A 21,986-nucleotide genomic window follows, 5' to 3' on the forward strand; every position below is an offset into this window, starting at 1 on the left:
TTGGGACAGGGTCCTGGTTCCCCCTCAAGGAATATCCATAACAATATCTGAGTTCTGCTGCAGAACTAAACCCACAACAAATGAAAACAAGAGAGGAGAACCCCCAGAACATTCCATGGGCCGCTAAACACCAACTTGGAAGGACAATAAAAACGCATCTACCCTGATCCATATTTATGGCCCTATCTTCTACTTCCAAACTATAAAAACCACTTCTTAATCTCTCCCAAGGGAGGACACAAAAAAGTCCTTAGCCCACTGTGTCCTCCTTTGCCTGGCAAAGCAATAAAAGCTATTTTTACCTCCTTCACCCAAAACTCTGTCTCCACATTTCTATTTGGCACTGGTGGACAGAGGCCGGGTTTCAGCAACAAGAGGAGCCAAGATAGTAGTGGCCATTGAAACTAACAACACTAATGGCCTGAACCTTGACTTGAACCCACGGTTTTAAATTCGAATCACTCACCTCCGGACTCACTGAGGTTCAGGTTCTTTATGCCTCCGCATAGAAGGAATTCAGCGAGAGACAAAGTGATAGGCAAGAAATAGATTAAGACAGGAAGCTTGTGAGAGATGCAAGCAGACAGGCAAGGAGACTCTGCCGGGCCACAGTTTTATCCTCCCAGGGAAGTGGGGGTAGGAAAAGACCGCCTCTTCCTTTCTGGGAGTAGTAGCTCCTCCTCGGTATCCAGTAAGGTGTGTATTCAAATCGGCAGAAGGGCGGTCCTCAGACTCCAGCCCTGGGTCTGAATCTGAATGCAGGCTTCATCCCATCCCCCACCCAACAACCTGAGGCAATTCTTGCACCTCCAGGTGTCAAGCAACTCTGCCTCTTCTGATGGCTTTTTTGAGCGATTAATTAACTTACAGTGATCTCCCCAAGTCCCCTAAGTTTCCCTCTTTATCTATGGTCCCTTATTGGGATTTCTACAGCTACCTGTGCCTACTCCATCCCTATCAACATGAGTATTCCAAGCGGAGAGCCACTCAGAGCTCAGCCTGCCCAAAAGTCAAGCTTCCTCTGCCTTTAGTATCAGACCCTAGAGGGATTAAAAGGCACAGGAAAGGGTGGCACACCCCCGCCCCCTCCCACCACTTGGTCACCAGGAAAGCACAACTCCAATACGGCTCAACCCAATGGTCTCTCGTTACAAATTAGCTACACACAGTTCCCCAGCTGCTCCAATTGCTAGGCTGGACTCAAGTGGCAATTCCTGAAAAACAGAGAAATTGGAGGACCGATGTTTCTCCACACCTACCTCCTTGGCCATTCAAATGCATGCTCAGCTGGGTCACCTAGCACTCAGAAACGCTCTTTCATGGCCCTACCCCTCCCCTTCAGTTGTTATCTCTGCAACTCTTTGGGGAAGAAGCTGTTAATGCTCTAGTATCATCCAGCACACATCATGCTTCACATTCACCCATCAGGCCTGGCTCTGCCCACTCACTTTAGTCTTCCTTTTTAAGCAGACTTTCCAGCCACCAATATTTAGAGTGTCTACCATGGGCCAGTGATATATAGATGTATTTATCTAAAATGATACATGACTAAATAAGGCACCAACTTCGTCCTGTCAGAGTTTACAACTAAACAAATGCGACATTCATATGTTACTCTGGTACAGGACAAAATGAAATTTAGTGCTGAATGCTATCAGAGGCCCAGGGATACACAAGTCCCTGGCATCTAGAAAGATGCACGCCAAGGGGAGCTAAAAACAAAAAATATTAGCTGACATTTACTTAGCATTTGCCATGTTACCATGTGCCAGATTCCATGATAAGCTCTTAAATTATGTCACTTAATCCTCACAACTACCAAGCAAGACAGGTAGCATCTTCCCCACTTTACAGTTTAAAAAAAAAAAAAAAAAAAAGCAAGTGTAAAGAGATTCAATCATTTACTCCAAATCATGCAGCTATAGTTCAATGTTGGAAGGAGGGTCTGCTATAGACTGAATGTATTTCACCCAAAATTTGTGTTGAAAATCCTAACCCCCAGAGTATGAGAAGGTGGGGCATCTGGGAGGTGATTGGGTCATGGGAGAGGCACCCTCATGAATGGGATTAGTGCTCTTATAAGAGAGACCCAAAGAACTCCGTGGCCCCTTCTGCCATGCAAGAATACAAGTCATGGTCTGCAAGAGCGGACCTTCACTAGAACCCAACTATGCTGGCACCCTGATCTTGGGCTTCCCAGCCTCCAAAACTGTAAGCAATATAGTTCTGCTACTTATAAGCCACCCAGCCTATTGCATTTTGCTGCAGAGGTGTAAACAGAGTAAGACAGGGTCTATCCCAGGTATTTCTCATTCCAGACCTCAAGGCACAAGTTCGAACATAAAATTCTTACACTCTTATGTAAGAATGTAGAGATCATTTTATAGATCTTTGAAATCTGTTAATAGCCCTTATTCTTTCAACATGTCCCAAGCAGTGTTCTGCAGTAGTGAAGAAAAAAAGACAATTCTCTGCCTTCATGGAAAGTTATAGTGCAAGATAAGTCCTCTTAGGGAGAAAACTGCTATGTATTGGGGCAAATACTTCCATTAAGTGCTTGGAGCAGAAATTGATAAAGCTCATCTGATAAAGATCACCCCAGGCCCTCCTGAAGTCAGATATTAGGTTTATTAACTGGTTACAGCAAGAAAGGCTGCACATCTGAGGAACCATGGAGTACCTCACCCAGCAAGGAAGGGACAGCATTATTTTGGATCAAGGAGGCAGAGGGTGGGAAGAAGGGTGTAGGTGCAATGTAAGTGAAGCCATGGTTTGACCATCTCGAGGTAGAGCAGGATTGGGTATAAAGGGGTAAGCATTAGCCGAGAGGTGGACTCAGGATCCTGTCTCCTCAGACACTGCAGAACTAAGACAAATGTGGAATGCTGTGTCCCAAATCCCCTTATCTGAAGTCCCACAACTAGACTGGAAATCAAGGCTGTGTGCGGGTAAGAATGAGATGTTCCATTGTTATTGGTACCATTTCAGACAGCAAAATTCTGACAGCCTAAGATTTTAAGACAACATTTTTCAGCACTAGATATTTTTATTAAGAATGTGCTGTTTGTTTGCGGGGGGGGGGGTTGTTTGGTTTGTTTTTGGAACAGGTTCACAAAGGTGATCCCAACCCTAACGATCTGATCTGAATGTTAACTGGCAACTAAGGCCACAGCAGAGTGAGAAGGCTGCTCTATCAGTATTTGGGGTGGGGGGAGCGGAATTAGTGTCGCCATGACAACATGGGAATGGGAGAGTAACAGGGAGAGTGAGAGGGACCAAATCTGTGGGGCTGGGGAAGGTCTACTGAGCTCCAAGGACTGTTTGAGGGAGAAAGAGACAGGGAGGGGGGCTTTGTTTCGTACTACGCTTATCTAGGGTGGGACTGGGACAGCACAAGTGACCAGGAAGGATATGAGGCTCCTGGAAATTAACCAGAATCTTTGATCTCTTTGAACTTCCACAGACCATGAAGTCATTTCAGGTCTTAGATCACAAGGGCAGGGCAGGCTGACATAAAACATACAGGCACGCAAAGCAATTGAAAGACATGTGACTTCAGCCTCCAAGGAATAAACTTACAACACATTGCTTCAAGAAGTGGACACCTGGCCTTGAGCTCCACCTCTACTTGTCGACAACTGACAAATTCAGGAAGAGGCCAGGAGGATTCCACAGGGCGAAGAAGCAAGCAGTTAAGACCAGCAAGGTAAGAATTTTAAGAAAGCCAAGCTGGTTAAGATGGCACCATTGCCAGGGCTGCTTCCCCAGGAGGCAGGACCGTCCATGGGGTTCTTGTGGCCTCGCTCTAAAAGTAAAGGCACGACAGTTAGTTGGATCTGCTGATGAAAGTCAGGTGTCTCCAGTCGTGTTATGCCCGGCATGCAGAGAAGGAGCTGAATGAGCACAGTGAGAAAGATCACTGTAAACCTGACTCGAATCAAATCTTGGGAGTTCCCGTTGTGGCTCAGCAGAAATGAACCCAACTAGCATCCATGACGATGCAGGTTTGACCCTGGCTTCACTCAGTGGGTCAGGGATCTGGTGTTGCCATGAGCTATGGTGTAGGTCACAGCCTCGGCTCAGATCCCATGTTGCTGTGGTATAGGCTGGCAGCTATAGCTCTGATTTGACTAGCCTGGCAACTTCCATATGCCCTAAAAAGAAAAAAAAAAAAAAAGGAAATCTTTACCATCTTAGCATCTTAAGAATATACAACCTAATCATGAAATTATGACGGGCTGAGCCATTGCAAAGTCACCCAATCAAATGTGGTCCAGAGCAAGGAATCACAAATGGGCCAGTGTTCTACTTAGTGAGACAGATCTGTCCTTCAGGGCTATTTTCTCCCCCGTAGCAACCTAAGATTTTTCTTTCACTTTCCAACACTTTTTTAAAAGTGGAACTATCATTTTAGGGGGGGAAAAAAAAAAATCAATTCACCTCCTCTTCAAGAACCAGAAAAATCTATTTGGCTCACATTCCCATGTGGCAAAAGGAGACTAAAGTGGCTGGGAGGCGCATCCTCTGCTTCCCTGAGGCCCTCACCGCTCTGCAATGTCTCCTCCTCAGTTGTGCTTATTTATATTACCTGACAGACTCCTGGAAGAGTTCGAATTCCTGACTGAAGTACTAGAATTCATAGTATTTTGCAAAAAAAAAAAAAAAGAAAGAAAAAAAAAAACAACACAAACACCAAACGAAGCCATCCCATCTGCTCACTCATATCAACACTGGTTTGAAAGGCTTTTTTTTGTTTTTTTTCCTAGACCACTGTGCCTTGCAAGACTTCTTTTCTGAGCAGTGTGAAAGGAATGGCCCCCCTCACCCCAGGTTCCCCGCTTTGCTCATGGCATGGTCAGCTTGGTGTCTTGTGTTCGGTTATCAGAGTCCGTGCAGAAGGACGGCATGACCTCTGGGGCAAGAGAACCCTGGCAGTGAAGCAAGCCGTTAGCAAATCAATCCTAAAGTGATTTATTTCCAAGCAGTAGATAGCAAGGAGGCAGTGTATATTTATCATTTGGACAAGGCCTTAATAAAGATAAATTCGGAGTTTGAGTTCCTCTAAGGAAGTGGCTTTAACTTCCGACATATGCCAAAATGCACGTCACAGCTAATTAGGTGGTATTCACGTATGCCTTACAAGTGGCTATAGTTAGGCCGGGGAGGGGAATGCTGTGTTTATCTGCATTTAGATGTACCATTGACGCTCTGAAAATTCAGGGGCCTTAGAGCCATGATGCTCTGAAAATTCAAGGGCCTTAGAGACCAATGTCAAGAGTTAAATCCACGGAGATCCCCAAAGCCAATAGCGAATGTATGCTCATTGTAAGATCTCCGTCAAGACTGTTTAGCTGCAGCATAGAGGGCAGAGGAGAAGGACGTTTACATACATGGGGTGAATAAAATCATGATTGCCGAGTTTCATTTTGATTGGCTCCTATCTGCTGTGGGGGATTGCTCCATTTACCAAAATGAAAGGGGGCTGGGAGGGCTTTAAGGACGCAGTTCTCCTAATGATCTCAGAAGCCGGTAGTGAGGCCGCTCTGCTTTGACAACCAGGACCTGGACAAGCCAGGCCCCAGGGGACACAATTTCAGGAGGCTTTCACTCACAGGTCCAGCAAGTTGCGGGGGGGCAGTCAGCGTTTTCAAGTGAGCGCCTCCATCAGTGTTGCTCCCTAGGGACCTGGCTTGCCTCATCCCAGGCCCGACCCTATGGAACATTTTTTTTTTTTTGTCTTTTGTCTTTTTAGCACCACACCTGTGGCACATGGAGGTTCCCAGGCAAGGGGTCTAATCAGAGCTATAGCTGCTGGCCTACGCCAGAGCCACAGCAATGCCAGATCTGAGCCACACCTGCGACCTACGCCACAACTCACAGCAACACCAGATCCTTTACCCACTGAGCGAGGCCAGGGATGGGACCCACAACCCCATGGTTCCTAGTTGGATTCATTTCTGCTATGCCACTATGGGAACTCCTGGAACATTGTTCTTGAGTTGTGATGCTAAAAGGTCTCACCACCAAGGAAGAGGGAAGGCCAAAACAATGTGGAATACTCACAAAATCAAGTACAATGATGGGCAGTAACTTGTCAGGACACAGGTCATATTGTAAACCTTCACAGGGTCACAGCAAGGAAAGTGTGGCGCACGTGGGGGGTGGGGGGGGGAAATCAGCAAAAATTGGTACCAAGTCTGAATATCCTTTTCTCCATCCAAAGCCTACTACTGGAGTCATTAGGTACTGCCAAGGCGAGCACGAGCCTGCTGGTGACAAGTGAGGGTGCCACTCTCAAGTTCTGGGGCTTCTGATTGGTGCGTTAGTTGTACCCATGGGGCGAACAGACTAAAATTCATTTCTTCTGCAAACTATTACATTTTGAATGGATAAGCAATGAAGTCCTACTCTACAGCACAGGGAACTATATCCAATCTCTCGTGATAGAAACTGATAGAAGATAATTTAAGAAAGGGAATGTAGACCTATGTATGACTGGCTCACTTTGCTGTACAGCAGAAATTGACTCAACACCGTAAATCAACTATACTTTAATAAAAACAGAAACAGGATTGGAGAAAGAAGATATGGTACATATATATAACAGAATATTACTCGGCCATAAAAAATAATGCCATTTGCAGCAACACAGATGGAACTAGAAATCATACTAAGTGAAGTCAAAGACAAATTCATATGAGATCACTAATACATAGAATCTAATAAAAACAAAAAGATCCAAAAGCACCTAACAAAACATAAAGACTCACAGAACAGACTTGTGGTTGCCAGGGGGTGGAGGGAGGGATAAATTAAGAGGTTAGGATATAAATATACACTATATATACATATATATATATATATATATAAATAGGTAACAAGGACCTACTGTGTAACACAGGGTAAATCTACTTGATACCATGTAACAACACACATGGGAAAAGAATCTGAAAAGAAGTTATAGGTATATTACTTTCCTATACAACTGAAACTAACTGAAACTAAACTTTTAAGTCAACTATACTCCAATAAAATTAAAAAAAAAAAAAAAAAAACTCATTTCCACTAGGCTACAAATCTCTAAAATCTCAGTAACATGACGCATTTGCTTGTGAAATCTTTTCACACGAAGCCCCAAAGGGAAAATCCAGCCCTGTCTCATGTGTGACAATTTCCAAGTAGAAAACAGCTCCAGTTAGGGGGTTCATCCTGCCTGCAAGAGAAGCGAGGTGGGAGACCTCCGGTTTTCTTATTTGGCTCCATGTGGCTCAAGCTACATTACAAAGTAGCCTCGATTTTCCAATTCCAGCCAGCTGCATCCCCCGCCTTCTCCTCCAACCCTCAGGGCCCAGAACACGACTACATATGTCAGGATGGAGCAAAGAACAAGCTAACATGATGCCAAGCCGAGCCAAGCCGAAGAGTTACTCCCATCCAGCTTTAACTGGAAGCCAACATGAGACTTTCCAAGTGGAAGATCATCGAGTGCTTCCAGGTGGAAAAAAAAAAAAAAAAAAACAGCCACCTCTTCAACCAAATTTATCAAACTGGCTCGTGAAGCTCTGTGGGCACAAAAAAAATAATAAAAATAAAAATCACTCTTGTTCAACAGAGAGGCTCTCTGGAAATGAATTCCAAACATAGGGATTAGCATTTCCTTTGAAACAGTCACAGCACAGGCGGGGAAAAGTCCTTGATAAAGTGTGGTTTCCATTTGCTAAATTCCACTTAACTCCGCTCAGCTCTCTGGCAGCTTTTCCCTTGCTCTGGCTGGGCTGTGTGGCAGTGGGGCTTCCAACAGGCCGTTTTTCAAACAAGGGATCACACCAAGCATAGTCCAGAACTTGGCACAGGCCGTGTGGCCTTGCAAGAGTTCCTGCTAAGCATTCTGAATTAGTTGATACCGCTCAGCAGTTATGCACCTATTTCCTAAGGATCTCTCAAGGTCCAAGACCCTATTCTTGGTGCTGGAGAAGAGGCCAGGTGAGAAACATGCCAGAGGGGGCCATCCCCCATCTGCTATGCAAGTTCATTGCCTAGCAAGGTTAAGGTGTGCATATGAGTAGCTAGTATGAAGGACGAAAAACCACAACCCACAAGTGGGGAACAAAATAGGCTCACGACTCTGTCCCCAAAGTGTGTTGGGCAGACCAGTGCATCCACATGGCTATCACTGGGGAGCTTGTCAGAAATACAGAACCTCAGGCCCCACCCTGACTGGTCCAGACTATAGGTTTTCTTCCTTTTGCTATCTTAACTCTTCTATTGAAGTATAGTTAATTTACAATGTTGTGTTAGTTTTGAGTCCACAGCACAGGGATTTTACATATTATATATACACACACATATATGTATGTATATGTGTATATATGTATGCATGTATATATATCATTTTTCAGATATTTTCTATTATAGGTTATTCAAGAGATTGTGTATAGTACCCTGTGCTATGCAGTAGGTCCTTGTTTATTTTATGTATAATAGGTACATGTTAATCCCACGACTCTGTAGTTTAACAAGAGCCACAGGTGCTTCTTTTTTTTTTTTTTTTTTTTTTTTGTTTGTTTGTTTGTTTTTGTCTTTTTGTCTTTTTGTTGTTGTTGCTATTTCTTGGGCCGCTCCCACGGCATATGGAGGTTCCCAGGCTAGGGGTTGAATCGGATCTGTAGCCACCGGCCTACGCCAGACCCACAGCAACGCGGGATCCGAGCCGCGTCTGCAACCTACACCACAGCTCACGGCCACGCCGGATTGTTAACCCACTGAGCAAGGGCAGGGACCGAACCTGCAACCTCATGGTTCCTAGTCGGATTCGTTAACCACTGCGCCACGACGGGAACTCCCACAGGTGCTTCTGATACACTTATCAAGTCAGGGAAGCCCCAGACTGGGGGAGCTCAGAGGAAGGAGAAATACCTTTCAGCTAAGGGACTCAAAAAAAAGATGAAGACTCTAACAGGAGTCATATTTCAACCATGTGATACAAAAACTTCTAGTTGACCAGCAAAATTTGCCCTGTTTCTTGCACACACACGGCTAGACTACATTGCCTAGCTCCTCTCAAAGTTATGTGCAAGTGTGGAGTTCCCGTCGTGGCGCAGTGGTTAACGAATCCGACTAGGAACCATGAGGTTGCGGGTTCGGTCCCTGCCCTTGCTCAGTGGGTTAACAATCCGGCGTGGCCGTGAGCTGTGGTGTAGGTTGCAGACGCGGCTCGGATCCCGTGTTGCTGTGGCTCTGGCGTAGGCCGGTGGCTACAACTCCGACTCAACCCCTAGCCTGGGAACCTCCATATGCCGCAGGAGTGGCCCAAAGAAATAGCAAAAAGACAAAAAAAAAAAAAAAAAAAAAAAGTTATGTGCAAGTGTGTGACTTTATTTTATTTACTTGTTTATTGCTTTTTAGGGCTGTACCTGCAGCATATGGAGATTCCCAGGCTAGGGGTCCAATTGAAGCTACAGCTGCCAGCCTGCACCATAGCCACAGCATCACCAGATCCAAGCCATGTCTGCAACCTACACCACAGCTCGCAGTAATGCCAGATCCTTAACCCACTGAGCCAGGCCAGAGATCGAACCTGCAACCTCATGGTTCCTAGTCAGATTCGTTTCCGCTGCGCCACAACAGGAACTCCCAGGGTGCGGTTATTTCTGATGGAACATGGCAAGTAGCATGTGCCACTTCCAGGCCTCAATCTTAAGAGTGTGGACCCATCTTCCTCCAGCTGGAAACCTGGATGAGGTGGGCCAGCCTTGACCACTCAGAGGAGAATCACATCTTAGGAGATGGTGCAACAGTAATTCATTGAATTGACCATTTATAAGGAACCTAAGTTCTGGGTTGAAAAGATGCAAAGCACATCCACTGTCATTCTGCAACACAACAGGACCGTCCCATGAGAGAAAAAGGAACTTCTGAATATTTAAAGCCATTCTCCTCTATGGTCACTTTACAACAATGGCCCTACTTTACCCTAAAAATGCAGACACATAAAATGCAGATAGAGAGGTTGTGAAAAGGGTATTATTACAGGTGGAAGGAGCAGCCTAAGTAGACACAGAGGTATGTGAGATAATCTGCATGGAGTGTTCAAGGAATCACAATAGTTTGGCTGGAGCATATGGCGTGGGAAATCACAGCACATAGAATTGCAAAGGTAAGTTCAAAATTTAGATTATGGGATGTTAACATTCCAAGCCAATGTTAACAGGAAGGCATTGAAAACATAAGGCAACACATAACGTCTTGGGGACATTATTCTGGCAATAGTGTGTGGGATAAGTTGAGGTGGGGAGAGAAGTACACTTATGCTTTTGCAATAGTCCAGCAAAAGAAGAATGGCAGTTAAGAACCTCAGGGAGGTTAATTCTAGTACAAATATAGTGATCAAAGGGGCCCTGCTCAATTTAAGTACTCTTCCTCAAAAATCTGGTAAGAAGCTTGGAGCTCTTAAAGGCAGAACTAGTAATAGGTATCCAGTGTAGAGTAAAATTAGTTGCTCCAAATTCCATAGAAAAATAGTAAATCACAGGAGCTCCCTAGTAGCTCAGCAGGTTAAAGGTCTGGCATTGTCACTGCTGTGGCATGGGTTCGATCCCTGGCCTGAGCACTTCCACATGCTGTGTGCCCAACCAAAATAATACAATAGTAAATCACCATAGATCTTAGAACATGGACTTGAGAAAAAAGGAAAAAAAAATTAAGATATGGGAAAATTCATATAGAAAGAGCTAACCATTATGTAGAAATGTATCCAAATACATTTTATTACCTGCATTTCTAGAAGTTAAACTGAATTTTAAAATGAAGTATTATCTTCCCAATGACCTCCTCCCTGAGATGTTTTCTCTTTGACCAACTATCCACAGTAAACACCCAACATCTGACCTTTCAGTTTCTTCGCCCCAGACTCTATTTTATGCTAAAGGCATGGGAAATATTTCAATACACTCTCTACTAAAGTCAAGTAGTTTGTTTATAGTTAGATTTACAAGTGTTCTTATGCAACTAAAGAATCTCATGCTAAGTGTAGTCAGAAGAGAAGGACAAATACCATATGATATCACTTATACATGGAATCTTAAAATACGGCACAAATGAACCTATCTACAAACAGAAACAGATCTACAAACATGGAGAACAGACTCGTGGTTGCCGGGGCGGTGGGGGGTGGGAAGGGGGAACTTGGGAGTTTGGAGTGGATAGATGCAAACAATGACATCTAGGATGGATAAACAACAAGGTCCTTCTGTACAGCTCAGGGAACTACATCCAATCACTTGGGATAGAACATGATAGAAGAGAATCTAAGAAAAGGAATGTAGATATATGTATGACTGGGTCGCTATGTTGTACAGCAAAAAAATGGCACAGAAGTCAACTACGCTTTGACCTAAAAAAGTAATACATAAGTAAAAGGCCAAAAAAAGTGCCCCTGTAATTTGGCTTTTCAGAAAAATCTAGATTTTGTATAGGAGTTATACCTTAAAGCATGGCTCAGCCATACCAAAAAATAAATCAGTTTCATGATAAATATACTCCAAGTTGGTGATGGTTAGAATTCGAGGATTATAATAGGATCCAACTGAAGCACTCCTGAGGGTACGAGCACACAAATATTGAACTTGAAAATTACAGGCTTCAAGAGTGTAGAGAGTGCACTAAAGACGATGATTGAAATCAATTACCCTCCTGAAAACTGGGAGGTATTCAGAGAACAATTAGGAAGAGTCCAATCCATATTCATTAATACAGAGTAGATCCCCAAATGACAGAGGTATCTGCTGTGATTAACAAAGTTAAAAAAAAAAAAAAAAGCTGGCCTCATAAGAAACAGGCGTGGGAAAGGCTTACAGAGCACAGTAACATTCTTAAATTAGAAAGAAGCTGAAATCTTAATTCCTGATGAAATGGATTTAGTAGTAAGAGGAGCCCAAGTGAGGGGGCTCCAATTCAGGTGTGTCACTTAACAGTGAGGAAGTGACAGAAGCCTCATTTGCCCTGACCATGGCTTAAACTTGGTAATAACCCACATGGTAGGTCAGGGCCCAAACACAGGCAGAGGAGGGAGACTTCTGCCGGTGAGGAAGCCCCTGGCCAAACAGCTCTCCCTTGCTGGGCTGCCATCGGGCCAGTCTCAGAATCCACTTCGGCCTTAAGAAGCAAGGAATCCAGAGCTTTGGGTTCCAATCCAAGGCCTATTATCCACTTGCTGACAGTCAAGGGACTCAGCAACCTCTTTGTAAATGGTGACAATACTTGCGCTATCGAGTGGGACTGTACATATGAAAGTTGATCATTGCTGCACAGTGCAAGGAATCCCGTTTTTATGCTTTGTTCCTAATAGATTATGCTAAGTTCTGTGCTAAGCACTTAATATGCATTAATAACGCTTTATAACTACGCTATGGAAATGGGTTCCATCATAATCCCATTTTACAGGGAAGAAAACTGAGCCTCGACATTTCACACACAAGATCACACAGCTAGCAAATGGTAGCACCATCATGTGAGGCCAAGCTGTCTGATCAGAGCCTCCTCCCTTACATACTGCATTCCATTAACTCCTGATATTAGAACCTGACATTTGCGTAATATCAGGCCTCCTCTGAACTGTTATTTTTCTGATGAGCTCCTTCTGCACTTCATAGGTTACCCTGAACTTTCATAAACCTTCTCATCAGCACTACAATAGGCTATTTATCCCCTTATGGAAGGGAAATCAATCTCCAGGGAAGCCACTTGACCAAGGCCACACAGCTAATAAGTGTTAAGTATTCTTGCTGATAACACTAAAGCTGCCTTATCAATTTGGTTTCCTGGGTATATGGAGATCAAGAAATATCTCCCTGGCCATCTAATGAGAGTATTCTCTTCCCTGGAACTAAATCTTTAATTTATCTAAATTTCACAGAATTTAGCAATAGGACGTCTCATGAGGTGTCAGAACACAGGACAAGCACAGCTAAAAATGACAGTCCAAGGCCAAGCTCTAATGAAGTGCCATGATGGGGACTCTGAGCATCCAAATACATTCTCCAAGGACAACCCTAGAAATAGGTGGAAGATCTAAGCCGTTTTCCATAGACGCCACTGCCTAAGCCCGGCAAGGGTAAATCCATAGACCAGCATGATTCACGAGCATGCTAACTAAGCACAGCCCACAAAACACATTTGTGGAGATTTTAACTACAAAAGGAATTTGTTTGAATATAGAATTCAGCATCAGCCAGTGGCTGAAGATCAGAATTAGGTGACCTCTCTGCAGCAGATTTCAAGTCAACCCTGAATCTCAGCCATCAATATATTCCCCATCCCCACCACCCCCTAAAGGCAGATGAAATGCACCTGAAAGGCAGAGCGATCTTGCTTGGGGCTTTCTGTTTCTGGCTCTCAGCTCTCCACAAGCGCAGGGCCCCCTCCTGCTTCCCATTGCCGAGGGCCAGCTGGTACACCTCCTGGCACAGCCTCCTTCTCTCATCTACACTTAAGTGACCCTTTCCTTAGGACAGCCCATGGGATTGCAAGTTGCTCTGAGAAATTAATTACCACAGATTTGTTAATGGCTGAAAGTCAGTTTCGTTATTCAGCCCCACATTTAGCCCACTCTTAGATTAAGAGGTGGTCTCCCCCTTTCCATAGCATAAGAGGAAACCCGACCCAAAAACCCACCAGATTCAAAGTCAGAATGGCTGGGTCCTAGTTCAGGGTCTCTGTGTTTAAAAACTGTGTGATTTCTTCTCTTTGGCAGCAATTTAATTATGACCAGAATTGTTTAGCTGTTCAGATTAGCAGGATTCCCTTGCATGCCTCTACAAACCAGCTGAGGCTAGCCCAAAGTCAAGGGGACTTATTTTGGATTGGGGGGGTTTTTTCCTGCAGAACAGGGGTGGCTTTACTCATGCTTATACGCACATTTCACAACTCTCCAGGAAGGGCCCTTTCCTTCCTTTAATAGTCTTGGCTGTTGGGCTGCATTCCTCAGGCCTACAAGGCCTGAACTTGCCCAGCTTTAAGACCCAAGAAAGACCCTAGAGTTGGTGACAGAGACATCAGTTGTTTAATGGAGGGGGGAACCTTACCCCTCTGAAGCAAGGTCCTAGAGCGACACCTCCACTGTGTGCAGCAGGCAGGATGTGTCAGCAGTCAACGCTCCCAAGGGGAAAGGGGAGTGCGCCAGTTATAGGGGAATTGACATCAGGTTGGTTCATTAGTTACCAGGGAAACCAGAGAGGGGCCCACACCCCTCATCACTCCTTTGATAACTATAATCACCAGCTGGGGCCTAGGAAGGTCAGTCATGTGCATAGGGTACAGGTGAAGCAGCAACTGGTTGGGCAGGGGATATGCCCAAGAGAGCAAGAGAACAGCCATCTTGAGTAGCCTGACCAGACGCAGGCTCTACATTCAAGGAATGAATGCAAAGAATATCCAAAACATTCTTAAAGTATTGGGTTGTAAATGTCAAAGTAAGAGTTTAAAACTTGATTCTCTAAGACAGTAGGCAATCACAGAAGCTTCATAAATAGGGTTGTATTTGTAACACTAAATACTTGAGTGACCACTCTACTCATGCCAAGGATCATATTGCATTACTAACTCATTAAAACAACACTGTGAGCCAGCTATTTTCACCCACATTTTACAGAGGAGGAAACTGAGGCACAGATAGGTTATACAACTTGTTTAAAACCACACAACTGGAGTTCCCGTCGTGGCTCAGTGGTTAACGAATCCGACTAGGAACCATGAGGTTGCACTTCGTTCCCGGGCCTTGCTCAGTGGGTTGAGGATCCCGCGTTGCTGTGGCTATAGCTCCAATTTGACCCCTAGCTTGGGAACCTCCATATGCCACAGGAGCAGCCCTAGAAAAGACAAAAAAATAAAATAAAAAATAAAACCACACAACTATTAAGCGAGGAATCGGTCTGATTTCCAAGCCTATGCTCTTGGCAGAGAGTCCATGTGCCTGTTGAGATTCAAACTCAGGGTGCATCAGTAAAGAAACCAAATTGCCCCCATCATACACCCCACCCGCCCCCTCAACTACAAGATGCCAAAAAACTCATATAGATTTACCCCATTAACCAAATCAGTCCCCTTCTGTACAGAGGCTCTTGGAGCTGGCATCAGTCATTCTCCCTTCGTGACAGTTTTCTGCGCTCTCCTGGAGGATTTAACAGAGGTGGGACAGGGAAAAAAGGCTGTGGGCCCTGGGAATCCAGGAGGGGAGGAAAAAAGAAGGGACAGACCAGGGGTATAAAAGGAGGAAGTATGCTAGGAAGGCAGTGAAACATGAGACTAGTCAAGGCAAGTCTTCCTGACTTTGTACATGTTGCCAGTGGTTGGTTTGTATGTTATAGAAAGCAAACTGAGCAAATGTTCCTCCTGACTAGGAATGAGAGGGGACAAAATGCTCCCCGATATTCCAACCCAGCCAACTCATCCAACGATTCTGCTTTCCTACTAACAAAAACCAGCTTTGCTGGCCAAGATTTCTCAAAACCCGTTGCCTCGATCAACTCCATCTCTACTTGTTGTCATTTCTTCCCCCACACCTCATCCCTGACTCACATAGCCCATCTTCGACTTCTGAGCAAATTAGGGCCAGCTGTACTTGTTCCCTTGATTTGGCGTTTCTTGAGGAAAGCAGTGAGGCACTTCTGGTCCTAAGTAAAATTGGAAGCCACGGGGATATAAGGGTCCTAGCCCTGCAGGGGTGTGGAAAAGGGAATAGGGAGCTTGACAGGAGTGAAGCCATTTTGCTGCCACCGTCCATCTTGGTGAACTTAAGGTGACTCATACAAGGGCTCTGAGAAAAACAAAGTCATTAGGACTTCAGAAACTCTGGGTCCCGATTGTTCTGAAGAAATTCAAAAATAGCTAGATTGTACTTGAGATTAACAATTAAAGTAACAAGCAAGGCATTCTGTACAGCTATACATCTTTCTGTATCCTGCATGTTACTAAAGATTCATGTGGCATGTTAGACACGTAAGCAAGCACTATAAATGTATCTCCCCCTTTCTGTCCGGGGTCCATGATGGGGAAGCGATTCCCCGTGGACCCGCCGGTGTAAACAAAGCTGTTCTCCATCTTCCTTGGGTGTCCTCTGAGGTGTTTTCTGGGAATTCTACAGCAGCACTGCCTCACCTGTTTATCGCAGCCAAGCTCTAATAGTACTTAGAATGGATCTTAAAGACCTCCGCTGAGCACAGATCCTGACCATGTAAGGAAATGACCAGAATGCGGGGGTGGGGGGTCAGCAGCATCCAAAGACAGACTCATTCTCTCATTCAGAGGTGAGAGGACCTTGATGCATGTTGGAAATTACAGTAACTCTGGGCTCGGGTCGTCAGTGTCAGAAAGTGAGACACGTGGACAAGGAGAAATCTCGACAAGGCTCTTTACTTCTGCAGAAGGGCGCGAACAAAGGACCCTCCCCTATTTATCCCTAACGCAGGTGATGTACCTGTCCCCTTCCCATGGGTCAGGTCAGGGCGCACACTCTTCCCCATTGGCTAATATGAAACACATTGTTAATGGGAGAAGAGGGAAAGGGGAGGGTTGGGGATCACAGGAAGGCGAAACCAGAGCAAAATGGAGTCACCAAGATTTCCTTTGACAGAAAGGACCTTCCGTTACTTTCCACATGCAGAAGAGACTATGACGGCTTTCATTTGCTTCAAGGGCTGGACTTTACACACTCTCTGGACTCCAGCAGAGTTGTGTGAAATTGCCCTCTTGTCGATCCACAAAAGGTATCTTTACCTCTTACTATTTGTCAAGCAGGCACTGGGGGCGCAGAGTTGAAGAAAACGCAATCCTCAATAACCCTACGTTGGTAGCCATATGCCACCTCATACATCTGTTATGCATCATTTCCTCCCCAACCAGAAGGGACGATTCCGGAAAACAGGGAATATCCGGTTTCTCCAGAGCTTATGACCATACCTAGTCCACTGCAGAAATTCATCATGTAATTGGAAAGAGCAAAATCTGACTCCCTACTGGATCTAACTGTGACCTTTGTATTCAATTGCTTTTGCTGAGTGGCACTAGCTCAAGTAAACATGAAACCAAGCAGGACCCTGTGGGGGCTCATCCAGGTAGAGATCCTTCCGGTGCCCCCTCCCCCCTCTTTTTCTCCTTTGTTAGGCTTCCTCTAGCCTCTTAGACATCCCCAGAGTTTCAAAGCCTGGTTCAAACAGTTGCTAATCAAGGAAGTGAGGTCAATGCAGAAGCGAAGACCTGAATCAATCAAAAACCAGGGGCAGGGTTCCTAGGGAAAGAATATACATAATATCTTTTGAATTCTGTAGGAGCTAAGGCCCCCATCCAGGCATCCAGGTGGAGAATAGACAGGGACATCTCCGGAAGGACGAGCACGAGATTCCTGGAGCACGGCCCTATTACCCCACCACCAACTAAGCAGAAGAAAGCCTTACGCTCCACAGCCCTTGCCCCAAATGTTGCCTATAAAGACGTCTCCCCTGAAACCGTCAGGGAGTTTGAGGTTTTTGAGCACGAGCCATCCATTCTCCTGGCTCGGCTCTGCAATAAACCTTTCCCTGCTCCCGACTCCAACATTTAGGTTTCTTCGGCCTCACCGTGCCTTGGGCACACAAACGGGTGTGAGGTAACAGGCAGGCAAGTTCATCACTAAAGGGGTCTTGCCAGAGCGTAAAATATACATAATGGCCCATTTCCGGGAACCCGGCCTCCTATGCTGGAGCCTTAAGCTACAATACATTTGTTCAGCTCACAGGTTCAATCCCGACCGGGCCCACATTTGGATGGCTGCAAGAACGAAAATGTCACAAATCCCTTCTGGGGTCTGGCAGGCACCAAAGAAATTCACAAGGACCTATTGCCTGTTGACCGTACCTCCTCCTAGCACACACCTCTTTTTGGAGCACAAAAGAAAACAGCATCCAAACCTGGGCGAGATGCTTCTCTTAGTCACCATCGTGTGCGTTTGCTAGTTTTCCCCAAATAAAAGCACTATTCCTCGCCCCAACACACCATGTCTCAGTTTATCTGCCTGTCGTACGAGTAATACCAGTTTAGACGCAGTAACAAATATAAGCAAACAGGATTAAAATAAAGCGAATCCTACTTTTACGTGAATTCGAAAGACTTGCATTTTCCTCGTGGAACCTCAATGATCAATAGCCGCAAACGCTTTTCACGTCTCTCAGTCAATGGTCTATGGTAGGAACACATAACATAAACGGGCTTAGGAAACGCCTTCAATTTTAAGGAGCACTTTTGTACCCTAAAAAAGGACACTGCCACCACCCCCAATAACATAGGTGGTATTTTAGGTAATTTCGACAAACCTGGTCTTCCTAAAGCCGGACCGCCAGCCGCAGCAACTGCTTCAGCTCCTCTCCCACAATGCAACCTCCCTGATTTAAATACACGGGGTCCCACCCAGCAATTGTTGCACAGCTGCTGTCTATTGTTAGGCATCAGCGCCAAGCGATCAGACTTTCTTTGTATCAGCTGAAGAAAAAAAAAAAAACAAACCAGGAACTCGCACATCCACGCCTAGCTGCCTCACACCTGTGCTCTAGAAGGTGGCAACAGCTCTGAGTCTTGTGACTAAATCTGGAAAACTGTCTCCTTCAAGCAAAGTGACTTTCAGTGTATATATGATTTGGAATACACATATTTGCTCCTTTTTCCTGGTAATCTTTCAAATCAAAGTTCTGCCCGGTACAGGATGTCCAGATCATGGCTATAGGCCAAGATCCCGGACCTAGAACTTCAGGGGTCAGTCTGCAGATTAGCCGACAGGACCTCCCTAAGGGCAGAGAGACCTCAAGAGAGAAAATGAAACTCAACCCAGGCTCGGGTTCCAAGTAATAACGGCAGCAATGTATTGCGTGCTTACTCTATGCCAGGCACCGTTTTAACCATTATCTCAGTTTTTACAGGTAGGGGAACTGAGGTATAGGTCTGCTGAGTAACCTGCCAAAGATTGCACAGCTAACAGGTGTGAACCCAATTAACTCCATGTGTTTCTTTTAATTAATTTATGCACCACTCTACTCTTAACACGATTAAAAACACTTCGGATAAGCCGATTATAATTTGCTGATTTTAAATCAACGGAGCCTTTCAAAATTAGTAGAATTTGTATTCCTTTCTCTTTGTCAGAGACTCCAAATTTTCTAGGCATGGGCCAATTGTAGGAAATAATTCCAGCTCTCCTGCTCTTCTCCCTGCATCCCTAGCTAGCCAAATTCTATACACCCTCGAGATCCAGCTCAATTACTCCCTCCTCTCTGAACCTACCCTAGTCACCTAGCTAGATACAATCTCTTTTTCCTCATAGTTCTCCCTTGGGAAAATGTTAGGATCTAGCTTTCGAGAGAAATGGGGGTGATTTTTTTATCCTCACCGACTCAAGCCTAAATTCCTTAGAGGCAGAAACTGGGCCACACTCACCTCTGGATTCTTCACAGAATGTAACACAGTGCCTTACAATGGTGGATCCAAATATATGGTTTTTCTTGTTTGTTTGTTCTGTTTTGCTTTTGTCTTTTTAGGGCCGCACCCGCAGCATATGGAGATTCCCAGGCTAGGGGTCAAATCAGAGCTGTAGTCGCCGGCCTATGGCAGAGCCACAGCAACTCGGTATCCAAGCTGTGTCTGCAGTCTACACCACAGCTCATGGCAACGCTGGATCCTTAACCCACTGAGCAAGGCCAGGGATCAAACCTGTGTCCTCGTGGATACCAGTCGGGTTCGTTACCTCTGAGCCACCATGGGAACTCCTGTTTATTTTTGGACAAGCCCAGGGATGCAGAATTTCCCAGGCCAGGGATCGAACTTGAGTCACAGCAGCAACCTGAGCCACTATAGTGACAACGCTGGATCCTAAACCCACTATTCCCCAAGAGAACTCCCGAAACGTATGTTTATTGAAATGAATTTTTAGTGGGGAACTACATTTGCATCTTGCTGTGAAAAAAAGAAGTGAGAACAGTGAGAGACATGGGAAAAAAATGTCACGTAGAACAGTTGTCAGAATTCTCTCAGCCTAAGAAATATGCCAGAAGGAAACTAAGTACCACAGGTCTACATGGTAAAGGAAGCTAGGGAGTGAGAACCATATGGCAGGAGAATGTGCCAGGATGAAAACCACAAGAGGACAACCATGGGAGTTCCCACTGTGGTGCGGCGAGTTGAGGACCTGGTGTTGATGCAAATGCCTCAGCTGCAGCTCAGATGATTCCATCCTTGACCTGGGAACTTCCACATGCTGCGGGTGTGGCCAAAAAAACAGGTAGGGGACAACTATGAATCGCTAATATCCTGATCACAGAGTAAAGGGAAGGATGAGAATCCAGCATGATAGTCAAAATAATCAAATAATTTAAATTGGCAAGTGCCAGAACATAAAGGCAAAAAGAGTCTACTAATGGAAAGAGAATCAAAACCATACAGGAAGTTTAATTACCTCATGCAGTATAATAAGTGGTTAGCTGGTTTAATGCCAAAATATTTCATTAGAAATTGGGGCAAAGAGTATAATTTTGGAAGACTTTTTCTTTTTTTTCTTTTTTTTTTTTTTTTGCTTTTTCAGCCACACCTGTGGCATATGGAAGTTCCCAGGCCAAGAATCAAATCCAAGCCACAGCTGCAGCAACGCCAGATCCTTAACCCACGGCACCAAGCCTGGGGATCAACCCGGTAACGCCGCAGAGACAAGCCAGATCATCAACCCGCTGTATGACGGTGGGAACTCAGACTTACCATCTCAAGACTCACTCTTCCAAGATAGGAGAGGAGTAGCTTCATTTTGTAATACACTAACAATTTTTCTGATCAATCACATTTTCATATCCCATTAATCATCCTGTTCTTTTTGGAGCATCCCTCCCTGAGTAGTCCACAGACTAGAGAACCCGAGCTACACCTAAATCTTTTTTTTTAATGCTTAGAAACCTTGCCAAAATTCTATAATAAGAGGGTGTGTTCTAGTCAGAGCGAGAGGGCAGCTCCCCATTTGGAATGAGGTTTGTGAAGAGACCAGATTCAGAGGTCTAGTCACTAGACCATTTCTTAGAGTTGGGATCAACCCAGACTCTCAACCTGTGGTTCCCATATGCCAGCTCATGAAACTCTGCCAGCCTGTGATGAAGGTGAAATGAAAACAAAAACAAAGGCTAAATCGAATTATGCTTTTGTGTTTACTTTTTTACTTGTCTATTTTTTAATTCTAATTTTTTACAAAGTTAGTCATATAATTTTAATGTAGTCAACCAGAATGGTTGTTTTAATTTTAATACTCTGGCCCTTCCTGCTTGCTTCTTTTTAAACTGCCTTTTCTGTCATAAAATAATGATCATAATTGGTAGTTTGTGTGTGTGTGTTGTTACAATGGCAAAATAAATCTCTGACAACTTAATATTAGTTCTCCAAGTATATATCTATATTTATCTCTCTCTATACACACACACACAATTTTTTCTTTTTTCTTTTTTCAACTGGCCTGAGAATCTCTGCTCAGAAAGATGTTGCTAACTTTAACGAGGGTATGGAAAGATTAGAGTAAACCAATTCCAATTAACAGCTAAACTCAGCAGTCTTATCTTGCTGGTGGTAGGTAGCCATTTTCTTCAAGTACAAAGGACAGTCATTTTATTTAGTTTAGTTCCACCGTAATACGAATTTCTTGCAAGAGCCCATCACAGGGAAATCTGCGAATTAATATGGTTAAGGCAAGCGTTAAACTAAGGTATCAAGACACGCTACTTATAATCATTCCATTTAGTGTGCAGAGCGTGTAAATAGTGCTCGTGAACATTCTAAAGAGCCGTGCATTCATATATTTACCCTTGAATCAGGCACTCCCATATTGCGGCATATTTGTATTTATAGGTTTTTTTTTTTTCCCCTTGGAACTCAGCCTCACAGACACTTCAGTGCAATCTCTCGCCATCCTTTTGCAGCTTCCTGGTGGAGATGACATT

General features: G+C 44.6%; 1 long non-coding RNA gene across 4 annotated transcripts in view; it reads right to left on the reverse strand.

Annotated features, from left to right (window-relative positions):
• The window catches only part of LOC110257857, a 73,120-nt gene extending 53,552 nt beyond the window's left edge, over window positions 1–19,568 (reverse strand). Inside the window, exons 1-3 of one of the 4 annotated variants that reach the window (XR_002340878.1) lie at window positions 18,342–19,560; window positions 18,119–18,208; window positions 14,821–17,281 (exon numbers count right to left, since the gene is read on the reverse strand). This is a non-coding gene — a long non-coding RNA (uncharacterized LOC110257857). Of the gene's footprint in view, window positions 1–14,820; window positions 17,282–18,118; window positions 18,209–18,341 lie in introns of those variants that run through there. The other 3 variants (XR_002340876.1, XR_002340875.1, XR_002340877.1) reach the window with 3 other exon arrangements.

The sequence above is a fragment of the Sus scrofa genome, chromosome X (assembly GCF_000003025.6).
Source record: "Sus scrofa isolate TJ Tabasco breed Duroc chromosome X, Sscrofa11.1, whole genome shotgun sequence".
Lineage (NCBI taxonomy): Eukaryota > Metazoa > Chordata > Mammalia > Artiodactyla > Suidae > Sus > Sus scrofa.